Below are 9,689 nucleotides of genomic sequence, written 5' to 3' on the forward strand. Positions count from 1 at the left end.
CAAACACCGCAAGGGTAATAACCTACATGCCAGATGCGTTACACATTTATTTCAACTCCTGTCTCGGGTGGGCTCCTAAGGTGCAAAGAAAATTTCATTGGTTCAGGGTCAGGAGGTTTTTCTTTATAGCTTAAACACATTTGTCATAGGATAAAGCTTACATTTCAACATCAAAAACAAAAAACGAAAAAACAACACCCACACATTTTTTCTTCATTAGTACGCCATCTTATTTTTGTTATTTCTGTGTTCCTTCTTTTCCTAAACAACTGACATCGGTGGCACACGGGCAGGCAGTGCCTGTGGCCCCCCTGGATGTTGGTCCCTCTGCACTGGAGGCAGCGGGAGAGGGCGTGAAGGGGAAGCCAGAGACAGCCAGGTCTCACCTCAGCTCTGCTGTCAGTTAGCTGTGTGGTTTGGGGGTGTAAACACTTGTAGGGCAAAGTGAATTGGTTTTGAGTCCCTCCAGGGAATAGCCCTTCAACATGTCATGAACCTACTCTGGGTCTTTGTCTCTTCTTTGCAATACTAGGGGGAAGAAATAAGTAATTCCGAAGGTGTTCTCAGTTGCTTCATTCCCTCCCATACAAACTTCCTTTACCCTTGCCCTAGGCAAGCGTTGCTCCCATAAACACGCATACGGGGACCCGCGTGTGCCGAGGGAGTTCTCGTGTCCCCCATGGCGAGCTCTCGGTCCCTGCCTGCTGGGGTCCTGATAGTGTTGGGAGGTGCATCTGAGAAGCAGGCCCAACCTTGATCAGCAGCACCTTCTGTGAAGGCCTGTGGTGGGGGGCTCTATGGTCCTTAGGTCACACACTGTCACCTTACGTATACAGTGACTTCCAGATAAAGGGAGCAGGCTGAAAATGCTTCTGGCATCCCTCTCTCCTGAAATCCTTCTAAAGCTACAGTAAAGGAGACGTTTTTAAAGGCACGGGGAGGATGGGAGCGGAGAAGACCACAACAAGTCTTTGGAGTCCGGAAAGCGGACAAATGATGTTAATTAATTCAGCCAACAGAAGGACGCTGAGGCTGAGCCCAGCAATGGGGACAGCAGACTAACACAGCACGCTCCCTAAAAAGGCTGTGAACTGGTGACACTGAGCACCTCTGGAAAGAGGGTCAAGGGTGGGGCCTAAAGAAGGAGGGCCTGTTGAAGGTGTTTGAAGGAGCGATTTCATCCCCCAGATCACCTTCTCCAATTTGTGCAGACAGTCAGCCCCCTTCACGCTCCCAGAATATTACTTTATTCCCTGCAGAGGGGAAGCAGAAGGTCTCTGGACTGGGAAACAGTAGGCAGAGATGAAGGCGGGTGCTATACTCGAAATAGGGTGGTAAACTTAACCCGTTCTTCTTGGACTCTGAGACCCCCAGCCCTCCCTGTCCTCCTCTGCTCTCAAAACACTGGCAGCAGGCCCCGTTCCACAGCAGAGCCTGGAAGAGCCCTCCGAGGAGTCTGACCAGCCCAAGAAGGAAGTCTTCGAGGTACTGATGAGCTTCCTAATGAAGCAGCTCAGCCAGACCACCCCGGTATGAAGTTTGCAATTGAAAAGCCCCAGGCACTATTTACTCTGGTGAGCATGTTACCAAGGATTGCTACATATAATTCTTCATGTGAAAGATTCAGATCAAGGCAAACCAACGTAAAAAATATATATAGCAACATGAATAAAATGGATATTCAAAGAAAAGAAGCTTAAAAACAAACTATCAGTGGTGTCTTCAGGGATGTAAGAAAATGTATTTCAACCTTGAAACAGTAACAATGGTAATAAAACAGAAATTGTAAAGAAGAAGGAGCTTTAAACATTTAGAAACATGATAACATTTTAAAACATCATAATAAACTGGAAGATAAAATTGAAGAACTCCATCAAAAAGAGCAAAACCCCCAAATTATGTAAAAGCAAAAAAAAACCAGACAAACAAAAACTAGAGGGTTAGTCCAAAAGGCCTGATATCTAAATGAGAGGGGATTCAGAGAGAGAGAGTGAGAACAGAGGAAAGGAGAAGAAAAAACCGTGGATAAAATAATCCAAAACAATTTCCCAGATAAGAATTGTGTGAGTTTCTAGCCTGACACCCCGTAGATGAAAACAGATACAAACTACCGCATGTCATTGTAAGACGTTAGCTCTCCTGGATGAAGAGAAGATCTTAGTAGATTATGAAGGATAGAATTAAAATGCTCTCTGGCTTCTCAGTAGTAATAGTGGAAGCTAGAGAGAAATAAAGCCATGCCTTCAAAATTTGGAAAAAAAATGACTCCTGTCTTAGAATTCTATGCACAGGTAAAACACCAATTATGTATGAGGATTGAATAACGACATTTTAGAAAGACAATGTTTCAAAAATTGTATTTTTCCATGTGCCTTTATCAGAAAGCTAGTGAAGGATATGCTTCACCCAAACAAGGGACTCAACCAAGAAAGAAGATATAAGACACAGGAAACAGGAGACCCAGCACAGGAGAGAAATGAAGGGAATCTCCAGGAAGATGGTGAAGAGACATATCAGGATGGCAGTTCTACACCAGATGTTGAGAACAAACAACCCAGACAGGAACAGGTCAGAGAATCTGGGAGACACATCTCTAAGATAAAGAAATTGATAAAATATGCGATGCTCTGAACACCTCGAGAGGACGTTTATATAATCGAATGAGAGTTTGTGTTGAAAATAATCATAAGCAACAACAACAATAAAGTAATAATGATATGATTATCCAGGGAAACAAAAAGTTGTTCAGATAGGAAAAGGCGTTACTGTTTATTACATGGTGTAGTTCAGGGTAACACACGGTCATGCTGATAGAAACACCAAGGAAAGCTCTAACAAAAATTGTATCTGTTTGGGAGGAATAAAGGGATGGGAAAGGCGAGTGTGTTACCTGGGGGTGACGGGAGGAGAGAGAGCCCAATCTCTAGCTTGCAAACTCGTAAGTCAACAGATAATGCCTAAAAGTGAAAAATCAAGGAACATGTAGGGGAGAAAACATAACTTTCCCTGTACCCTTCTGAGTTCTCAGCTGAGATCCCCTCATAAAAGGCAGATTAACAAGAGAAAAGGAAACAGAAGTGTATTAACAAGTGTACCTCATGCATCCATGGGAGATACCCAGGGAAAATGAGTAATTCCCCAAGGTGGCTTAGAACGTAAACTTAAAAACCATCTTCGTATGGAAAGGGGGGTGGCCTCTTAGGGGAGAGGAAATTGTTAGGGGAGGTGAGTGGGCCCTGAGAAGAGCAGGTGGGGTCTGACGGTGTGTGGCCAACAGGTGTTGACTTGTAGCCTCTGTCCTGTGAGAAGCCTCACTCAGTCCCCCCCAACGACACTCCTGGGAGGGGATCCATGACAACTGAGTTCCTCTTTGAGGTTCTGTCTTTAGCAGGTAAGGGAGCTGAGAGAACCCTCTCCCTGGATGTGCTGAGTTCCAAGTGCCTACAGCTCAAAATAATCAATTCGTACCGAAGTGGCCATAGTTCAGGGTGGCATATTCCATGATTGCCTTTCAGAAGCAAAACAAACATTTTATTTAGAGACGTAGAGGCTAATACCAAAAGCATCAGCTCAGACACTTGTAAATGGTTCTTCTGGAGAAGAGTCGGGGGGAGAGCTCTATTTGTTTAACAATAGACAGTAAAATTCATGCTTGTAACTGCGCAGAAACCTTATTTTCTTTAATCTGGCCTTTTTTTTTCCTGTGACCTAAGCTGGCCTCACCTGGTGCCCTGACTCACCCACATCCCTCCCTCTTGCTGAATCCTGAAGCCCTCAGGACGAGGAGGTGCTGGTCAGCATGCAGTGGTCTTGAAGAAACAAGGTCCAGAGTTTTGGATCAAACTAAAGAGCATGTCTTGGCCCCAGTTGCGTTTTAGCTCTGGACCCAGGAAAGCAAAACAATCCACAGAACCAATCCTTGAAAAATTGGACAGAACAACTCCATGGCTGACCCTAGCACCTACCAATCAGTAGAGACCGTGAGCCCGGCTATTCGTCCCCATGATTAATGCTTTCTTCCCTATATAACCCATCCCTGGGATGCCATTGGGGACCCAGGTCTTTGAGCATGGGCCACCTGTGCACCAAAAAAGAACTGTCGGTCACAGAGCTGGACAGGAGGAGACTACCTTGCAAGCCAACGGTACTTTACTGCTCAGCAGGAGGAGAGGAGGTTTCCTTATTTGTTCAGCAACTCAGCCACCTGTGCTGAGCGACTTGTGACTCGGGGCATGCTGCCACCCGCTTAAGAAATCCTTCCTTTTCTTGGTTGCAAACTCCAGTTCCTGTCACTGGGGCTTGGATGCACGCAGGCAAATGGACCCCTTCAGTTCAGTAACAGCATTACTTTAATACAAATTCAAGTAAAAAAGTATAAACAAACAGACAAAAGCCCACGGGGTGCATCTCTCTGAACTAGTAAATTAAACTAAGTGATAACTGTTACAGAGGACTTGAGGCACGTTGCGCTCGGAGTCAGTCAACGTGAAAGGGGGCTCAGCCCTGGCGTCTTGACAGACACAGAAGAGGTGGGAGGCAGCACCTTCCCAGCGGCAGGAACGGTCACAGTCAGGTAGGAGGTGCCATTTTTATTGATGACTAAACACCAGATGCAACCTGAAATTTCAGCTTTTAATGTTTATCTGCAACGAGGCTAAGAAAGAAATCTTGAGAACTATGAAAATATGATAGAACAATTTAAACGGGTGTCAAAAGATTAGCTGATTTTTTCTTCTTCAAAAGCAGTGTATCTACCATTTCAAGCCTCAACTTTCTGATGTGGAACGAAGCCAAAAACAACATGAAGAAAATACCGAGCACAAGAGTGGTGACTTGAAATTCAAAGGTGTCAACCTGTTAGTCACCGTCCCCATTGATTGCAGCTTATGATTGCATGTATTCTATTCTTATCCTATTGTTGACAAACTCAGGTGAGGAAATATTCAACAGTGAATAAGGACACCTGCTAAAAGACTCACAGAGGTGGATTTGGAGAGCAAACAGTTATATTCCAAAACTCCAAATGAATCCAAAGAATCAACTGCTAAATACAGAATGGACACCCGAACCCCTATGAGAGCCAACTGAAAAGAGTTTCAAGGAAATGGAACGAATTCAAAACAATGCAACTAATTCGCAAGCTTCTCTCTCTCTCTCTCTCTCTCTCTCTCTCTCTCTCTCTCTCTCTCTCTCTCTCTCTCTCTCTCTCTCTCTCGGTTTCAAGTTACCTTTCCCTTAATCTATTCAGACTTTAATTTTAAGGTATAATCATTCAAGCTTTGGTAACCGCCCTGCTGTAATTTGAGTTGACTGGTCAATAAAACCAAACACCATGAAAACTTCTCGCTTGTATGGCTAAAATCTAAACTGCTGAAGGGATTAAAAGTAAAGGTAATCCTTTAATGAGTCACACACTCTCAGGCAAAAGTAATCGCAATAGTTTCTTGGAACACAGGTGAGGTTTTCTGTGTTTTACTGACTTCATTTTTAAAGTTTATTTTCAAATTTACATACAGTAAAATTCACTCTTTTTTTGGTGCACAGTTCCATGAGTTTTAACACGTTGTCAGCCTTAACAATAAAACAGCCAGTTATTTTGCCAACAAAATAGGTTTACTCGGGAAGAGCAGAGAATTGCAATTCGGAACAAGCAAACGGTAACAAACACTGCAGGCCAGTCTGCGAGTGAGGGAGAGGAACATTATTTACAGAGAGGAAGGAGGGAGTTGGGAGGGATTGTGCTGAACCAAAAAGCTGCTGGAGGAAAGTGGGGGTTCGGGGTGATGATGGCTTTTCATTGGCTGAGTCGCTGGACAAGAAGGGAAGCCTCCCCTCCTCCTGCTGAGCAGTCAGGTACTCCTGGCCTGTGGGCTAGTCTCCTCCTGCCCAGGTCTGTGACTGACAGCTCTTCCTGTGTGAGTCCGTGATGGGCGTCCCCTGGCCGTGCAGAGGGCCCCCCTTTGGGCCTCCCAACACCATTTTAAGGGAAGCTTCCCTTTATTAACTGTCACGTGTGCAGATTCCTGTGACCCCGCAGCAATCGGGGCACAGACCAGTTCCACCATTCCAAAGTCCCTCGTGCTGCCTCCCTGTAATCCCTGGAAACCACCGACTTACTCTTCATTTCTGAAGTTTCCTTTTTCCGAATGTCATGTAAGTGCAGTCATTTAGAATGGCCTTTGCGCCCGGCTTCTTTCACTTAGCATACTGTGTGGGAGATTCGTCCATGTCGCTGGATCGCATATGTGTGCGTGCATTCATGCATGTGTGTGTGTGTGTGGGCATAAACTTTCACTTGAAGTGAGTATAGAGTTGCAAGAAGTTGCCAAGGCAGTCCTGCATGGCGCCTGTACCCTCCAGCCAGTGTCCTGCAGTGGTGACGCCTGACATAACCGTGGTACAAGACGGCTTTCAGGAGGCTGACACTGCTCCCACGTGTGCCGTTCTGTCACATGCACAGGCTCGTGTAGCCACCACCTCGGCCAGCACCCAGAGCTGTCCCCTCCTCACAGAGAGCTCCCCAGTGCAGCTCCTGTCAAGTCACCTCCCTTGACCCCTCCCGTCATTCGTCACCATGGTAACCAGTAATCTGTCCTCCAGCTCTATAGCATTGTCACGTCAGGAATGCTACATACACCCAATCGTACAGAACGTGACCTTCTGAGGTTAGGTTTTCCACTCAGCACAACGCCCTGGAGGACAAGTACCAGAAGTTCGTTCCTCTTTCTTCCCGAGGTTTTCCACTGTAGTGTGTGACCGTTCGTTTACACTGTCCCCCGCCAGTGGACAAGGGGGTACTTTCAAATGTCTGGCAATTATGAATAAAGCTTCTATAAATATTTGCTTATAGGTTTTCTATAAACATAAGTTTTTGTTCCTCTTGAATAATACCTAGCAGAGGAGGGGCTGAGTCATATAGTGAGTGAGTGTTTATCTTTCTCTGTAGGCAACTGACAAACTGTTTTCCAAGGCGGCTGCCTTGTCTGCCTTTCCATCAGCTGTGTCAGGATCCTAGTCGCTCTTCATCCTTGTCCGCCCTTGGTGGGGTCTTTGGGGGAGGGGTGGAGTTGGGGGCGTTGTTAGACATTCTAATAGATGTGCAGTGGTGTCTCATTGTTTTAATGGGCATTTATCAAGATAGATTTGGAACAAGGGGGAAAAAAACTCAGTTTGAAGAAACATTACTTTGATTTCCCTACGTCATAGATCCGTATTATTATTTATCAATGAATCTGAAAAAGATCAGAGTCACCGACCCAACTCCTAGGGGCTCAGAAACCTAAAAATGGAAATTATGGAGACAGTTACCTTCTGTTTTAAGTGATTGACAACTACGGTTGTCACCTAGTCCCTGTGCTGGGTGGAAAACATCTATCCAGTCCCCATTAATTACCTCAGATAAAAAAAGCAAGTTTTCTTCTCGCTCTATGCAAAACGCATATTACGGAAGCATTGTGTGGGTACAAATTGTGTCCCTTGAATTTATTTTCGAGAGCACTAAGAATGCTGGGTGTTTAAGGGCTTCCCAGTGGACTCCATTTGTTAAATAGGGATCCGCAGGGCTTAGTGGGAAGTGCAGGGCAAGTTTGGAAGTCCTGTTATCTGGCACTAACTGTGTGACCCTGGGCTCGCTGTGAAGGTTCGGGCCCCCTTCAGCCACACTTCCTGGTACTGGGCAGCAAGAGACCCTGCCCTCCCTCTCCCAACCCCTCCCCATCTGGGTACCAACTGGAAGGTCTCTCTCCCTCCTGTAGATTTGGAGGGTTCTGTGACCTGAAGAGTTTAGATTGAAGAGATCAACTGATAGCGGATGGAAAGCTGAGGCAGCTTAATGTGGTGGAAAGGGTGTTGATTAAGGGTCCTGAGGCCAAGTTCAGCTCTTTGACCTGAGCTGTGGGCTTTGATCCCTGCAGTCATTAGACAAAGTTTTCTTCCAGCTCACAGGGTACCCAGGACCTTCTTCACCTGAACCCAAGACCTGCGCGCACAGCCGAGAGCGTGACGTGACGGAAACCCTGGGACGGACCGAGAGGGGAGCAGGCTGAAGTCGGGCTGCTTTGTGTCCTGTAGGGCAGCGCAGCAGGCGGGCCAGCCGGGCGCAGCCAGGAAGTATCAGGCACGGACAGATGGTGCTGTGTGGAGGGATAATCAGGGCCCGCATGCCCTCACCCCCACCTTTTTATCAGGAGACAAGTGATCTGGGTGGGGACCGTCCCTCCAGATGACCCCCCCAGAGGAACTCTCCAGTAACTGAAAGGAAGGGAGTGTCTTCTGAAATTAAAAATGGGCACCGTAGGTACCAGGCACACCAGTCAGAGGCAGGCACGGTCCTTGTGCGAGACTGAAGGCCGGGGCTTTCTGCAGCAGGTGCGCTGGGGAGCTGAGATGTCTTTCAGGGGAGACCCAGCCCCGCTGGTTGGTAAGGGGGTGGAGTCAGCGCTCCACCAATGAGGCACACCGTCTTCCCCTCCTCTCCCAGACTGCGAGCTTATCCCCAGCCCCTACGAGCAGCAGAAGCCAGAGGCCAGCACACCAATAGGTGGGCACAACCCCAGGCTGCACTTTGCCAGGTTCCAAAGGGACAGGAGCCTGGACTCCTGTGGCATCAGGGAAGGGGCTGGATTTCCCCAGGGATGCCTTTGGCACCTGGGTGGATGGGATGTACGTGTGGAGACTCAGGAGAAGGGCGTCACCACAGGCAGGGACATCTTTAGCAGAGGCCAGACAACATGCTCATGTTGAACTCTCTGGCGGTCCCCTCTGGGGACAAGCGGCCTTCCCAGAGGGAGGGAGGCAGCTCCACAGACAGCAGAGGCTTTGGCAGTCCCACCCTTGGGGCACAGATGGCGATGGGGTACATTCAAGTAGGCACCTGGGGACCCTAGTTTTCCTGCCCTAATTCTATGTGACTTCATGCACACGTAGTTTTCCTTGGGTCTAAGGCAACTGGCACTTTCACACCTTGTTGAAAATAGAATTGTCTGTGCATTCCTGTATTCCCTGAGGGTCTCTTCTGTTGCCTCCCCTGCCAGGCTTGGTGATTTACTGTGTAAAGGCTGTTAACTTGGTCGCTTAACACATGGTAAGTTCACGCCTGCCACAAACTAACTTTCCTGTGTATCAGTGACTCGATTAAAGTGAATTCTTATTCTCTCGTGGTGGGGAGCCTGAACAGTGGTCAGACCAGAGCCTCCAGGATTACTGACTCCTGACTTTCGGGTAATTCCTCAAAGAAAGTCACCCTTTGAGTTGTCCCCCTGCTCATCTCCTTTCTTCTAAGCCGGGGAAGAGAGACATCCGCCAGCCAAGGTCTAGTCCAAGGTGCCTTTGAAATGTTCTGCAGAAGCTTTGCCTGTGCCCCAGCGTGTCTGGTAGAGGAGAAGCCGTCTCCCGGCAAGTGCTGCTGTTAATAACGATGGTAACATGCACCTCGAGAAGAGGGGGGACATAAGCTCCGTGCGCTGGGTGGCTGGGACTAGAGAGCCACCACAGCCCTCTGCCCCTTCTTTCTCCTTGAATTTCCTTTTGCTTTAATTATTTGTCCAGTCAGAGGGAAGGCTAGAGGCTTCTCCAACCCAGGTTTCTGGGTTTGGGTAAAGTTACTCCAAAGTCCTAGCAGAGCCACCCTGGTCTTAGCAATTTCCAGAGACTGCATAAGCACCCACGGGGACCTGGACAGTCAGACACCT

Source organism: Furipterus horrens, unplaced genomic scaffold (assembly GCF_987537825.1).
Source record: "Furipterus horrens unplaced genomic scaffold, mFurHor1.1.pri manual_scaffold_12, whole genome shotgun sequence".
Classification (NCBI taxonomy): domain Eukaryota; kingdom Metazoa; phylum Chordata; class Mammalia; order Chiroptera; family Furipteridae; genus Furipterus; species Furipterus horrens.